At 42.2% G+C, this 15875-nt stretch overlaps 2 protein-coding genes across 3 annotated transcripts in view; one reads left to right on the top strand and one right to left on the bottom strand.

The window, feature by feature from the left end:
• Nucleotides 1-13615, bottom strand: part of atad5a (ATPase family AAA domain containing 5a) — a 90447-nt gene extending 76832 nt beyond the window's left edge. The window contains exon 1 of the mRNA XM_059948215.1: nucleotides 12995-13615. The gene's annotated coding sequence lies outside the window, so the exon portion shown is untranslated. The remainder of the gene's footprint in view (nucleotides 1-12994) is intronic.
• The window catches only part of crlf3 (cytokine receptor-like factor 3), a 67907-nt gene that overhangs the window by 9910 nt on the left and 42122 nt on the right, over nucleotides 1-15875 (top strand). For both annotated transcript variants that reach the window (XM_059948222.1, XM_059948223.1), the window contains one exon: nucleotides 968-1050. The gene's annotated coding sequence lies outside the window, so the exon portion shown is untranslated. The remainder of the gene's footprint in view (nucleotides 1-967; nucleotides 1051-15875) is intronic.

Below are 15875 nucleotides of genomic sequence, written 5' to 3'. Positions count from 1 at the left end.
TCTTGTGGACTGGCTGATGGGGGGGGTGTTAAACACAACCGGAATACAGCGGTACTCGAAGCAGGTTCCTTATGTCCAGTCTATTCCGCAATTTAGTTTTCGTGGCTCTCGGCACTTAGCTTCTGTCCTGCTTGCTCACGTTTTTTCCGCTCACAAAACTCATGGGGTTTGTCTTTAAGCACAGGGTGCTTGTGCTCAAGGTGCCAAAGCAGTATTGAGGGCTTCATTGCCTCATTAGACAACCTCCTGGCCTGAACTGCAGCCTCCCGCCCGCCCGCCCGCCGCCAGACGCCTTGGCCAGGTGCGGTTGGTCATGAGTGGGGTGAGAGGACAAGGCAAGGGCCAGAGGTCCCTGTGCTGGGGCCGCGGGTGTCGCAGTCCGGACAGAGCGACTGACCGAGCGAGGAGTGTGACAGGGTGCGTCCCTGCCCTCCTTGTAGGATCTATTGGCTGACAAAAGTTTGCTTCAGTAGATTGCAGCGAGGTATCTTCTCTGCTACTTACAAAACCCTGAGCCTGGATTCGGTTGTCTGCAAATATTTTAGCACCGGGTTCCCTACTAACATTTGGTGTGCTAAACAGGTTTAGAGGTGGTACCCATCTGTCCGCACTCCAGGCCGGTAGCATCGGCACCTCTTGCTGGCCGCGCAAGGCCAACCAGTGATCCTGGTGCGAGGATATCACTGAGTTTAGGCAACTGATTACCTTGTGTGAGTAATGACTTCGTGTGCGTAATGACCTCGCGTGGGTTCAAGTTCAACAGTGGGCATGACAGGGAATGAGGAAAGGTGCAGTTGACTCATATTGTTTCCTCACGGCCCGGTGGTTGGGGACCACTGAAGTACACTGTGTCGTGCGGGGGAGCTACATGCATGCACACTGGGCAGAAAGAAAGGAACTAAAACCCCGCAACCCAGTGACAATCTCTGAACAGTATTTGTGTATTTATTCTTCATTTTTTTTTCAGGCTCTGCTGGGAAAGTCTCAAAGGTCAACCAGTCGATCGCGATCAACGGGCTGGCGACCACTACTTTAGATCGTGTGAATGAGGTATAGAAATTTAAGGTTAAATACTGGTATGGGGATGGTGGCAAATGCAGGAGATAACAAGTAGAGGGAATTCTGTCTACAATAGTGTAGATGAGGTTGAGACCAGACAAGTGTTGCCTCACCCCACTGCCTGGCCATGAAGGGTGTCCGTTAGAGAAACACTACTTCATGCTCATGTCAGGTGTTCAGATTCTGTATCCATAAAAGGAAAGTGTAAAAATCATTAATCAGATTGAGCTGAATGTGGTTTGGTATGCAAAGGTTTTTGGCACAATTGAGAAGATATTAGTATATGTTATAGTTAAAGTTTGAATTGATAACATTTCATAGAGTACAGTACAGGTATAGGCCTGTCAGCCCATAAAATTGTGCTTAACTAATTAACCTAATCATAAGCTGTTCTGAGAGTAAAATTTCAGGATGTCCAAAATTAGATCCTTGTCATCAGAACTGTCTGACAAATGAACGTATATTTCCTGCATTTTCTGAACAGTGCTCTGAAGATTTTCTGGTAGGGTTAAGTACACACAGTACTGCAGCTTTAAAGGTCCAATTTTTTATGATGCATTTGTATCAGTGAGCTCTCTGTCCTGTTAGTAATGCCAAGGGTCTGATTAAGAAATTGTTGACTAAGTGTAAACTTCATGGTGAGTGCTGCCTGCCATCATTGAGTATAGGCCTAATCACATGCAAAACTTGGGTGACAGAATTCTGGTACAATTGGTAAATTGGTTTATCATTGTCACGTGTACTGAAATAGAGTGAAAACTTGTCTTCCATTCTGACCATACGGATCTTCTCATTACAGCAGTGCATTGAGGGAGTAAAAGATAAAACAATTACAGAATAATTGTGTTGTTCTGCTGAACATTGTGGACATGCCAGTTTGGAACTGGAATGTGTGGTGACACTTATGAGCTGCCTCCAGCACATCCTTGAGATGTTTGTTAATGTAAAAGACACACTTCACTAACAAGAGAAAATTTGCAGATGCTGGAAATCCTCCTGAGTTCCTCCAGCATTTTGTGTGTTGCAGATGCATTTAAGACCATAAGATATAGGAGCAGAAGTAGGCTATTTGGCCCATCGAGTCTGCTCTGCCACTTAATCGTGGGCTGTTCCAATACTTCCTCATCCCTGCTGCCCTGCTTTCTCCCCATATGCTTTGATGCCCTTGCTAATCAAGAGCCTATCTATTTCTGCCTTAAATGCACCCACTGACTTGGCCTCCACAGCTGCTCGTGGCAACAAATTCCACAGATTTACCACCCTCTGACTTAAGTAATTTCTCTGCATCCCTGTTCTAAATGGACATCCTTCAACCTGAAGTTATGCCCTCTTGTCCTAGACTCCCCTACCATTGGAGGTAACTTTGCCATATCTAATATGTTCAGGGCTTTTAATATTTGGAATGTTTCAATGAGATCCCCCTTTCCCCCATTCTCCTGAATTCCAGGGAATACAGCCCAAGAGATGCCAGATATTCCTCATACAGTAACCCTATTCCTAGAATTATTCTGGTGAATCTTCTCTGAACCCTCTCCAGCGTCAGTAATAAGGAGCCCAAAACTGCATACAATACTTCAGGTGTGGTTTCATGAGTGCCTTATAGAGCCTCAACATCACATCCCTGCTCTTGTATTCTATACCTCTAGAAATGAATGCCAACAGTGCATTTGCCTTCTGCACCACCAACTCAGCCTGGATGTTAACTTTTAGGATTTCCTGCACAAGAACTCCCAAGTCCCTTTGCATCTCCTCATTTTGAATTCTCTCCCCATCTAAATAATAGTCTGTCCATTTATTTCTTCCACCAAAGTGCATGACCGTATACTTTCTAACATTGTATTTCATTTGCCACTTCTTTGCCTATTCCCCTAAACTATCTAAGTCTCTCTGCAGGCTCTCTGTTTCCTCAACACTATCCACTCCTCCATCTATCTTTGGATCATCGGCAAATTTAGCCACAGATCCATTAATCCCATAGTTCAAATCACTGGCATCGTAAAAAGCAGTGGTTCCAACACCGACCCCTATGGTACTCCACTGTATGTTTTCTACATGTGATAAATCTGAATGTATTAGAGGTCCAGAGTCCAACTACTAGGGAATCTTTCAGTAGTCTCATAACAACAGCTTCCTGGCACAAACTGCTGCAAGTGTCAGAAGTACTATTCCTGCCCTTACCTCCATTCAGGGCCCCAAACAGTGCTGCCAGGTGAGGCCACATTTTACTTGCAAATCTATTGGGATCATCTGTTATATTCAGCACTCCCAAAGTGGCCTTTACATTGGTGAAACCCATCATAAATTAGGGGAATATTTTGTCTTGCATCTTTGTTCCACCTGCCAAAAGCAGAATTTCCAGGGCTCAGCCACTTTAATTCCTATCCCCATTCCAGTTTTGACAATTTGGTCTATGGCCACCTCTTTTCCCATGATGAGGCTACTCTCAGTTGGAGGAGCAACATCTTGTATTCTGTCTGGGTGGCCTCCAACCTGATGGCATGAACATGGATTTCTCCTTCTGGTTTAAAAAAAACCCTCTCCCTTCCTCCTCTTCCTATTGCTCACAGTGGTCATTTACCTCCTCCCGTTGTCTATCACCTCCCCCAGGTTCTCCCATGGTCCACTCCCCTCTCCTTTTCGAGTCCTCCTTCTCCACCCATCTGAATTCACTATCATCTTCTAGTTAGTGCTCTTTCCCGTCCTCACCACCACTTTAAAAAAAAATAATAAATTCTGATGTCCTCACCCTTTCTTTCCAGCCTTAATGAAGGGTCTCAGCTCAAAATAGGTTAGGTATTGGATGGGTATATGGACAGGAAAGGAATGGAGGGTTATTGGGCTGAGTGCAGGTAGGTGGGACTGGGTGAGAGTAAGCGTTCGACACGGACTAGAAGGGCCGAGATGGCCTGTTTCCGTGCTGTAATTGTTATATGGTTATAAAAATTAACTATTTATTCATTTCCATGGATGCTCCCTGACTTGCTGAGCTTGTACAGAATTTTGTTTGTTGCTTGGGAGAGAAGCTGTCTTGGGAGCCCCAGCTTGCAGAAGAGTTCAAGTAAGGGCAGTTTCACAACTGAGGATGTCATTGTGGACTTCACTGTCCCTCTCCAGGGTTGTGAATATTGGGTGAGGCCCTGTTGCACTTGGCTGTCTGTACTAGAGCTGGCAAAATGAGTCAGTGAGACTGAATGAGGGCTAGTTTTCATTGTGAACTGGAGAAATATGGAGGCAGAAAGGGAAACAGTTTCAAAAGCAGTTATTTGCTGATAGTCAGTGAGAAGGAATCTTGGGGGGGGAGGAGGTTACAAGAATAAGCAAGTAGGAAGAAAAGGGGAAGTGTGCATGTCAAACTATATTGCAGGATTGCAGCAAAAGCAATGCAGCTGCCTATGATAGGCCATCAGTTGCCTATGGTGTTTTGAAATACAGTACTGCCTTTTTGTGTGTTGAAAGGTTCTTACTTTGCTGTTTCTGTGCCAGCTTCAAAGTTCAAAGTAAATTTATTATCGAAGTACGTACGTAGTACCACATACAACCGTGAAATTCATTTTCTCGCGGGCATTTGCAGTAAATCCAAAAAAACAATAGTATCAATGAAAATTTGCACACAAGCAAAGACAGGCAAACAACCAATGTGCAAAAGAAGACATAGTGCAAATTTTAAAAAATCAAATAGTAAATAAATAATTGAGACCATGAGCCGTAGTGTCCTTGAACATAGACGATAGGTTGTGGAATCATTTCAGTGTTGTGGTGAGTGAAGTTATCCACACTGGCTCAGGAGCCTGATGGATGAGGGATAATAACTGTTGCTGAACCTGGTGGTGTGGGACCTAAGGCTCCCATCTGATGGCAGCAGTGAAAAAAGAGAGTGAGGGATCCTTGATAATGGATGCAGGTTTCTTGAGGCAGAATTTCTGCGCCCCTCCCCCCCCCCCCCACCCACCAGCTAATTTGACTTGGATTACAGATACTGCTCTTTTGAATGTGGTGAGTTAGTGTCTGGCTCGGTGAATGCTACTCCTGTCTGAGTCAGAACATGATTTGCTCAAGCAAATCATAAAGGTTGATATTTGGTGTCAGAATGATGAAATGCTTTATTATTTTGAGCAATCTTAAGAATATACTTTTAACGTTTTCCCTATAGAGTAATAGTGTGGAAACAGGCCCTATGGCACAACTGGTCCATACCAGCCACAGCATCCTCCCTTCCAGTTCCTGCACATTTCTCCCTCTATGAACCTGTCTATATGTCATATGTCCTGTCCAATGTTGCATTTGTACCAGCCTCAACCTCTCCCTCTGACAACTCTGTGTAAGGATGTTTCCTTTTGGGTCTCATTTCTCCCTTAGTTTGTATCTGTGCCCTCTAGTTCTGGACTCCCCAACCCTGAGGAAAAGGCAACGGTTTGTCTACCTCTCACGATTTTATAAAATTCTGTGAGGTAGTGTCTCATTCTCTATGCTTCAAGAAGTGGAGGTTGAAGGCACCAGAATATTATATGAATAAGGCCGGGGATGTTCTTTCCGTAACTCTGAAGAATACTTATTCTCAAACTGATTTCTGAGTCTTTTACTTTAGTTGTTCGTGTGAATATTCCGTGTATGCAGCATCCAGCCAATTTTCTAATATTTCATTGGATTGCAAGTGCTTTAGGATATCAGAATCAGGTTTAGAATCACAACGTGTCATGAAATTTATTCTTTACAGCAGCAGTACAATGCTGTTTACATGTTTACAATAGTTTACACGTAAATAAGTAGCGCAAAAACAAATACGAAAAAAAATGTAGTGAGGTAGTATATGTATATGGTTCAATGTCCATTCAGAAATTGGATGGCAGAAGGGAAGGAGCTGTTTCTGAATTGTTGAGTGAGTGCCTTCAGACTCCTGTACCATAACGTTGATGGTAGCAATGAGAACAAGACATGATCTGGGTGTTGGGGTTCCTTAATGATGGACGCCACCTTTCTAAGGCATCGCTCCTTGAAGATGTCCTGGGTACTATGAAGGCTAGTGCCCATGATGGAGCTGACTGCGTTTACAACACTCTGCAGCTTATTTTGAACCTATGCAGTAGCCACCAACCACTGCCCCCATAACCCCCATACCAGATAGTGACGCAGCCAGTTAAAATGCACTCCATGGTACATCTGTATATATTTGTGAGTGTAGAAGTATCCCAAGGTTATGAAAGACACTTTATAAATGCAGATTGTTTCTTTATTTTCATTTTGGCATGAGAAAAGAGCAGAACTGGTGAAAGCAGCACTTTTATGAATCAGTTTGAAAAATTATGCAGCAGACTTATTGGGGCTTCAGGGAGTTTGGACAAATCTCTTTTCATTAGAATGTTGAATGCTTTCCTGCGTGAAGAAGAACGGATGTGTATTAGGAGGACAAGAATATGAGGGAGAAATAAAATCGCTTATTTAGGTTTAAGAGGGTGGAGGTCTGTGTGAAGCATTAAACGCTGGCACAAATGTTCAGCTGAATGCTTGAATTGTGTACAATTCAAGTTCCTAGTGTATGACCAAAAATTACATTTCTGAAGTACAAAATTGTCCATCTTTCTTCAATCGACTAACTAAGGATGTGGTTACATGGTTTACAACTGTTAATATAATACATGCCTTTGCATTTTTTCAAACTCCTTTCAAAATGAAAACTTGTTCAACTGCTAGAAGCGGAAACGTGTAGAAACCACATTTATTATCTTGCCTTATTCGTCATGCATGTCTTCCTTTAGTGGCTGAAGTGCATTTTTTTACAAGTACAGTAGGTATCTGTGCCACATTTCTCTCAGTAATGGATTGTGGGTATCTCCAGCAAGGCCCATCATAATTACCCTGTGAACATATTGGTGGGGTTCTGCCTTGATCTGCTATTGCAGATTCAGTTCTAAAGAATGTTAAAGATGGTGAGAACTCCTTGTTTTCTGAAGGCCAACACAAAAAACATGCATTAGTTTGTAGCCGAAAACTAATTATTCAACCCTAACTGAGAAGGAAGTGGTGAGCTGCCTCTTGAACCACTGGTGTCCTTGAGGTGTAGTTATCCACTCAATGGTGTTGGGAAGCGAGTTCAGGGATTTTGACCCTATGATGGTGAAAGAATGGTGATACATTTCCAAGTCAGGGTGGTACACTCATCCAGGCAAGTGGCGCGTTTTCCAACATGTTTCTGAATTGGGTCTTTTAGTTATCTTTAACCAAAATAAACTCTTCATAATTCAAAATTATTTACAAGAATAAACCTTGCTTGGGTTCTTTTTTATATTTGTAGGATATGTTACACAGCGTTGAAGTACATTTCTTAAAACTAATGGTACTGTTGCCACTGATGTTGTCCCTGGGGTAGTATGCAATTGCAGTAGTTGAGGGACTTCCTCCCTGAACTAGCCCCTCCCACTCCAATAGTGGAAGAACCCTACACTTTGGTCCTTCTCCACCAAGCCCTTGTGGTGGCGGCACGAACTTTCAGTGCGTCCCTCAGCACATACTCCTGCAGCCTGATATGTGCCAGTCAGCAACATTCCTTAAAGGATGTCTCAATGTTCTGGCAGAGTAACAGATTTGGGTAGAACAAAGGGCATCTTTCACCCTGTCAATAGCATTTGATGTTCATTTGTGTCTCCCTAAGAACAGTCTGTATATTAGAGTAAGACCAAGGAATTTGGAGGTGAGGATTCCTAATGTCAGACCTGCACCTGTAGAACTCCAGTTCAGTTTCTATGAGCTATGAGCTTCTAGGATTTTGTGGCCTAACAGGACCAAGAAGTTGGCTGTTACCAGTGTAATTGTATATTTAGCACAGGACTATGCTTTTGAATTGGAATGCTGACAAACCAATTCTCATCCAATTTTCTTTCTCCCCAAAACACAAGCTTACTGTTGATGTTTCCACAAGCTACATGGGTATTCAGCTACTTTGCACATTCATTATTTACATGTAGGCTTTTAAGGAATAGCTTAATTGTCATCTGTATGTCAAAACATACAGTGAAATACGTTGTTTATGTCAAATCAGATCAGTGAAGATTGTGCTGGGCATCCCCTAAGTTTTGCCACACTTCCAGTGCCAACAAAGCATGTCCACAACTTGTTAAACTGCATGTATTTTGAATGTGAAGGGAAACTGGGCACTCAGGGGAAACCCACGTGGTCATGGGGAAAACATGCAAACTCCATACAAACAGTGGGGGTGGGAATTGAACCCTAATGAGTGAAAACTGGAATTGTAAAGTGACACGGCGCAGTCCATCACAGGAAAAGCAATTTCTACTGTTGACCACATGTACAAGGAGCATCCATCATCAAGGACTCCCAGCTTTCAGACCATGCTGTCTTTTTGCTTCTGCTATTGGACAGGAGCCTTGGGTCCACCACTACTGGATTCAGGAACAATTTTAATCTGTTAAACATCAGGCTCTTGAGCTTTAACCAGTGATCAATTGGAGAGATCAGAAGCTTGAGAGAATGGAATTCACTCAGATTCACTGACTGAGTATCCGAGTTTTAAAGGCAGTTACTCAGGTTTTTTTTGGGGAGCTTTGACCAGTGGCTAATCAGCATTCGGGATTGATTAGCAAGAACAAATTGAAGGAAGGTGGAAGCAAATGGAGAGTGGAGATTTTGAGGTGCTAGCTCCAAAGTTTCAGTGAAAAGGCTTCAGTCAAAGAGGGCAAAAAAGAAAAGCTGTGGATAGTTTCTTTCACCTCTTCTTTACATCTAGCTGAGCAATAGACAAGCCAGGTAGGATAGTTGAATGCTGCTCTTGAAGGATGTGGGAAGGCAGGGAAATGTCCAGTGTCCTGTTGACTACACCTGTGAGAACTGCATTCAACTGCAGTTTCTAACAATCTGTGTTAAGGAGTTGGAGCTGGAACTGGATGAACTTTGGATCATTCAGGAGACGGAAGGGGTTATAGATAGGACATGTAGAGAGGTAGTTACACCTAAGGTGCAGGAATTATGATGATGTAGCCGTTAGTGAGACTTGGTTGCAGGAGGGGCAGGACTGACAGATCAATATTCAATACATATATATTTGTTATAGTAGGTGGTTTTAACTTTCCACATATTGACTGGGAATTCCATACTAGATGGGATGTAGTTTGTCAAATGTGTTGAGGAAAGTTTCCTTTATCAATATATAGAAGTCCCAATGATAAGGAATGTGATACTGGATCTGCGATTAGGGCAGGTGACAGAAATTTTGTGTAGGGAGCACTTTGCATCTAGTGACCACGATGCCATTACTTTCAAAGTAAATATGCAAAAAGATAGGTCTGGTCCATGGGTTGAGATTCTAAATTGGAAAGGGGCCAATTTTGATGGTGTCAGTAAAGATCTGGCAAGTGTGGACTGGGACAGGCTGCTTCCTGATAAAGGTGTACTTGGCAAGAGGGAAGCCTTCAGAAGTGAAGTTTTGAGAGTACAAAGATTGTATGTGCCTGTCAGAGTAAAAGGTAAAGATGACAAGTATAGGGAACTTTGGTTTTCAAGAAATATTGAGACCCTGGTTAAGAAAAAAAAGGTGCATTAGTAGGTATAGGCAAGTAGGAACAAATGAGGTGCTTATGAAGTATAAGAAATGCAAAATAACACTTAAAACGGAAATCAGCAGGGCTGAAAGAAGGTATGAAGTTGCTCTAGCAGACAAGGTGAAGGAGAATCCTAAGGCATTCCACAGATATGTTAAGAGCAAAAGGAACAAAATTGCAAGGGACAAAATTGGTCCTCTGGAAGACCAGAATGATCCATGTGTGGAGCCAAAACAGAAAAGTTTTTTTCTTCTGCATCTGTATTTACTCAGGAAATGGACACAGTCTATAGCAGTGAGGCAAAGTGGCATCAACTTCATTGACTCTGTACAGATTACAGAGGAGGAGCTGTTTGCTATCCTGAGGCAAATCAGGGTGGATAAATTCCCATGGCCTAGCAAGGTGTTCCCTCAGACCCAAGTGCAGAAATTCCCAGGACCCCAGCAGAGATATTTAAATCATCCTTAACGATAGATAAGGTACCAGAGGATTGGAGGATAGCCAGTGCTATTCTGCTATTTAAGAAAAGCTCTAAACAGAATCAGGAAGTTATAGACCAGTGAGTCTTGACATCAATTGTTGGAAAGTTATTGGAAGGTATTCTAAGGGACTCAGTATATCATGTACTTGGATGGACATGAATTGATAAGGATGGTCAGTATGGCTTTGTGTCTGGTAAGTGATGTCTAATGAACCTTAGATCTTTTTGATAAAGTTACCAGGAAAGTGGCTGAAGGCAGGTAGTGGATGTTATATGGATTTCAGTAAGGCATTTAACAAGGTCCTGTATGGAAGGGCGGTCAAGAAGGTTCGGTCGCTCAGCATTCAAGATGAGGTGGTGAATTGGATTAGACATTTGCTTTGTGCGAGAAGCCAGAGAGTAGTAGTAGATTGCCTCTGACTGAAGACCTGTGACTAGTGGTGTGCTGCAGCGATCAGTGCTGGGTCCTTTATTTGCCATCTATATCAGTGATCTGGGTGATAATGCGGTTAACTGGATCTGCAAGTTTATGAATGACACCAAGATTGGGGGTGTAGTGGACAGTGAAGATGGCTGTCATGGCTTGCAGAGGGATGTGCATCAGCTGGAAAAAACTGGGCTGGAAAATGGCAGATGGAATTTAATGCAGACAAGTATGAGGTGTTGCACTTCAGCAGGATCAACGAGGGTAGGGCACCGAGGAGTGTGGTAGAACAAAGGGATTTAGGAATATAGGTCCATAATTCATTAAAGGTGGTGTCACAGGTAGATAGGGTAGTGAAGAAAATTTTTGGCACATTGCTCTTCATAAATCAATGTATTGAGTACAGTAGATGGGATGTTTTATTGAAGTTGTATAAGATATTGGTGAGGCCTAATTTGAAGTATTGTGTGCTATTTTGGTCACCCATCTCCAGGAAAGATGTAAATAAGGTTGAAAAGTACAGAGAAAATTTATATGGTTGTTGCCAGATCCGCAGGATCTGAGTTGTAAGAAAAGATTGAATAGGTTAGGACTGTATTCCTTAGGACATAGAAGATTGAGGGGAGATTTGATAGAGGTGTACAGAATTATGAGGGGTATGGATGAGGTAAATGCAAGCAGGCTTTTTCCACTGAGACTGTGTGATTCTTCAACTAGAGGTCTTGGGTTAAGAATTTAAGGGGAATATGAGGAGAAACTTCACTCAGAGGGTCATGTGAGTCTGGAACGAGCTGCCAGTGCAAGTGGTGAATACAAGCTTGATTTCATTGTTTCAGAGAAGTTTCAATAGGTACGTGGATAGTGGGGGTATGGAGGGCTATGATCCCAGTGCAGGTTGATGAAAGTAGGCATTTTAAATGGTTTCAGCGTGGATTCGATGGGCCAAAGGGTTTGTTTCTGTGCTGTCCATGATACCTGAACCAGTCTAGGTAACTTCACTCGCCACACTCTGAACTGATTCCACAACATGTGGATTTGCTTTTAAGAACTCCACAACTTATGTTCTCTGTATTATCTATGTACTTGTTTATTATTTTTATTTGTACTTGCACAGTTAATCTTGTTTCGCACACGGTGTGTAGTTATTCACGCATTCTATTATTCTTTGTTCTGCTATAAATGCCAGCAAGAAAATGAATCTCAGGGTCGTATATAATGACATCAACATTGATAAATTTTACTTTGAACTTTAAATCTATGCTACTGATTTGTTGACTCTTTAACCCTGGAGGGCATCGCAGCTGAGCTTAACCCTATCCTAAAGACCAAGGATTTATCTCCAGTTAATAACTCTAAATATTGAACCTACCAATGCCTGCGGCTGAATAAAATGAGAAGAATATCAACTGCACTGCTTTTTTTTTAAAAGGTGTTTTGGTACTTGAATGGCTCAAAAATTTGCCATTGGGGGAAACTGATATTCTTTCTTTTTTTAAAAAAAATAATTTACCGACTTTCTAATTTTTTTTTCTGAAAATGTGTGATTCCATACTTGGATAGACCAACATAGTTCCAGATTCACCCTCTGATGTTTGGGTCAACTGGTACAGAAGAGCTTGCACACTTACTCTTCTGGATGAATAAACCTGCTTTAGATCAGCCTATGTTTAGGCTTGAATGTGTCATGTGCTGCTGCCGATAAACCAGAGGAAACCAGAAATTGCTGTGCCACACACACACAGGAATTGAAACTGGGTGCAGGGCCATTTCAAAGCCTGGTTTAAACAAGTAACTTAAACCACCAAAGATCTGTTTGCAATACACTTTTGAAGTGGTGCTGCATTATCAGAGATGCTGTCCTGGAGAGATATTAAAAGTATAACTGGATAAACATTTTTTTAAAAAAATGGTTTGGAATGACCAAATAGTGGGCTATGGTCAGGCCTATGTGAGTGATGTCATGTGTATCAGAACTTCTCCCTACGCCTGTGAAATATCCTGAGAAAAGGAAGAAAATTGGTATAAGTTTGTTATTGTCACATGTGCCAAGTTACGGTGAAATGTTTGTTCAGAAAAATGTGTAAAAGTGACCCAAAAAAGAGCAATGTATAGGTGAACAATAAAGTGTGAGATCATAATGAGGTGGATTGAGAGGTCTTATAAGAGCTGCGTTCAAGAATGATAACAGTGATCCCATATAGAAGCTATCCTTGAGCCTGGTAGTACGTGTGTGGTAACTTCTACTTCACAAAAAGACCACTCGACAACTTGATGGCCAAAAGAGCATCTTTATCTGGGACGGCAAATGATATTTACAATACAGAGGCTTCCAGGTACCTCGTGTGGCATGGGTGGAGGAACTATATACAATGCATACTGAGAGTAAAAAGAGTAGAAGTAAAGACCCCGCCAACCCCGGATCCCGCCTCTTGCTACCAACAGCTTCCCAATTAGTATTAACTTACTTTTAATAATACTCACATTACAACAACGTGTTTTCAGGCTTTTGTTTCTTCTGCCTGATGGGAAAGAGGAGAAGAGAGAATGTCTTTGGTGGGTGGAGCCTTTGGTTATGCTGGCTGCTTAACCAAGGCAGTGAGAAGTTTGGACCGTGCATAGAGGGGAGGTTGGTTCCTGTGACGTTACGAGATGTGTTCACAACTCCCTGCTGTTTCTTGCAATACTCTGCAACTGGATCCTTATTGCTATTGCTGCCTCTTGCTTGTTGTGGTCTATTGGTCAGGAGCTGGTAGCAGAATTAGATATGCTTCCTACAGCTGGAAGCTTTCCAGTAGTTTGAGAACTTGTGCATCATCCTGACACGTGTGGGCTTCTGTGATGTTTTTGAAGGGTGGTGATGCCAGCAAGGCTAACATTTGTTTCCACGCCTGACTGCTCTCAACAAAAGTATTAGTGAGCTATCTCTAACTCAAAAGAATTCTTCACAATACTGCTGGACATGGAGTTCTCCATAGCCATAAATTCCAAGCTGGGGTAGGGTGTGATTTGGAAATTTGTCCAAGATGCTGTTTCCTTGCACATCTTGACCTTTAGGTGGAGGATGTGATGCCAATAACAATAACTGTGTATATTGTTCTTCAGTTGGTCTTGTAACAGTAGGATAAAAGCTGTTCTTGAGCCTGGTGGGACATGCTTCTAGATTTTTATCTAAAAAGAGAATGGATAAAAACCAAACTGGAGAGAAGGTGGGGTGAGGAGAGAAGAAAATAATTTATTTTCTTTAACCTTTTAACCCTATCCTTCCAATCTCTCGTCACTTCAAACAAGGTGTAACAGCCTGAAATGGCTCTGGCTTGAAAAAATTTGGTGAATTACCAGTTTGTCCCACAAATAGTTATACATATATTAAAATGAAAGTTACCACCTCCCACAAGTCTAATCGTGTTCTGTCTTCATATAACTTACACTTGTGACATCCCCTACCTCTGTCCAGGTTTTACCTAATCTCTCTCATTGAAACAAACTCCTTGTTCAAATATCTCATCATTGTAGAAACTGATCAAATCATCTGCAAGCCTCCATACGCTGAAGTATAGTCCAAGTTCTTTGAGCCTCTCATCTATGACATTATCTTTGCAATCCAGTACATGGGTTTGATATCCATGATAGACAGGCTATCGTGTCTAGAGCCTCCTCTGACAACGTTTGCCCTGGGGTATCGGAGGTCATTTTCTACTTGGTAAACACGAGATTTTCCAGAAGCTGGATATCCAGATTAACACAACACTGGAGGAAATCAACAGGTCAGGCAGCATCTATGGAAAGAAATTATGTTTTAAGGGTCTCAGCCCAAAATGGTGACTCTTTTTATTCCTTTCCATAGATGCTACCTGACCTGCTGAGTTCCTCCAGCATTTTGTATATATTGCTCTGGATTTCCAGCATCTGTAGAATATCTTGTATTTGCCTTTACAGTAATACTGACCACAATACAGTTAGCATTTTCATAGGATGTGGAACAGTACAGAGCACGAACAGGACTTTGGACCCACCTTGTATGATGCTAAATTAACTAATCCTTTCTGCCTGCACATGATCCATATCACTTTGTTCTCATGTTCTTTTGTCTCTCTCAAAGCCTCATGAACTCCACTATTGCACTGTATCTGCCCTGGCAGAAGGCTCCAGGCACTTGTCAATCTGTCTTTCTGAAAGAAAACATACCCTACACATCCACTTTAGATTTCCCCTGTGTCAGAGCAACACCTTTGAGTATTTAACATTTCTCCTCTGGAGAAAAGATTCAGGTTGTCTCAATGCATCTCATTTCATCAGGTCTCCCCACAGCCTCTGATGCTCCAGGGGAAACGATCCTTGTCTGCCCATCCTCTCCTTGTTGCTGACCCTCCAATCCAGGCATCATCCTGGGAAACTTCTACATCCTCCCAATCCTTACTAGAATGGATCAATGAGAACTGCATGTCGTGCTCAAGTTGCTTCCTAACCAAAGTCTTATACAACTACTACGTATGTATTTTATCTTGTGTTTGTTTCCTACATGCTGAAGCTCTTTTCCAAATTATTGATTCTGATTTCCAATTTCCAATCTTCTAAATGCTGGAGAACACTTGCTGAACAGAATGCAATATGTACTGGTTCTTGCTGGGATAAGAAGTATGGCTGATGTTGATAAGGGGATGAGGTTTCTGCTCCGAGTTAAGAGGTTTCAGGGGATGCATACTGATTTTTGGTGTACACTCAGGAGTAATCTGTGTAGTCACTTCTGCAGTAGCCACACATTTTCATGCTGTTAAGAGTTGTGATGACGAGTATCAGGTAGTGCCAGTGTAATGACCTTCAATGTCTCCGGAGCACCTTTTTATAGCACAGTTTATTCAGGAGTCTAACTTTGATTACTCAGTTCCTGTTAGACAGCGAGCACAACCTATATTGTTTTTATCTCATTGATTTTGTTTTTCCTGTTCTGTGGTATTAGAGGTTAGTTGTCTCATTTTCTGCCCCACTTTGTGTTGAAGTCAGTTACTCAATAAAGATTAGTTCTATTTGTCACATGGACATCGAAACATCCAGTGAAATGTGATGTTTGTGTCAATGAGCAACACAGCCCAAGGATGTGTCACCATACCTCAAGTGTCACCATACTTCTGACACCAGCACAGCATGCCCACAACTTATTAACCCATGTGTCTTTGGAATGTGGGTGGAAAACATTATCTGGAGGAAACATACAAACTACTTATGGGCAGTGGCAGGAATTAAACCCAGGTCACTGGCACTATCATAGCATTATGCTGACCACTGTGCAATGTTGTGACTGGGATTTCACCAGAGGTGGTATCAAGCCACGGTGAGGAAGGCAATTAGATGTTTTATAAACGTC

Source organism: Hypanus sabinus, chromosome 23 (assembly GCF_030144855.1).
Source record: "Hypanus sabinus isolate sHypSab1 chromosome 23, sHypSab1.hap1, whole genome shotgun sequence".
In the NCBI taxonomy this organism is placed as follows: domain Eukaryota; kingdom Metazoa; phylum Chordata; class Chondrichthyes; order Myliobatiformes; family Dasyatidae; genus Hypanus; species Hypanus sabinus.
The sequence above is the reverse complement of the archived record's forward strand: the minus strand, read 5'-3'. Positions and strand labels throughout refer to the sequence as shown.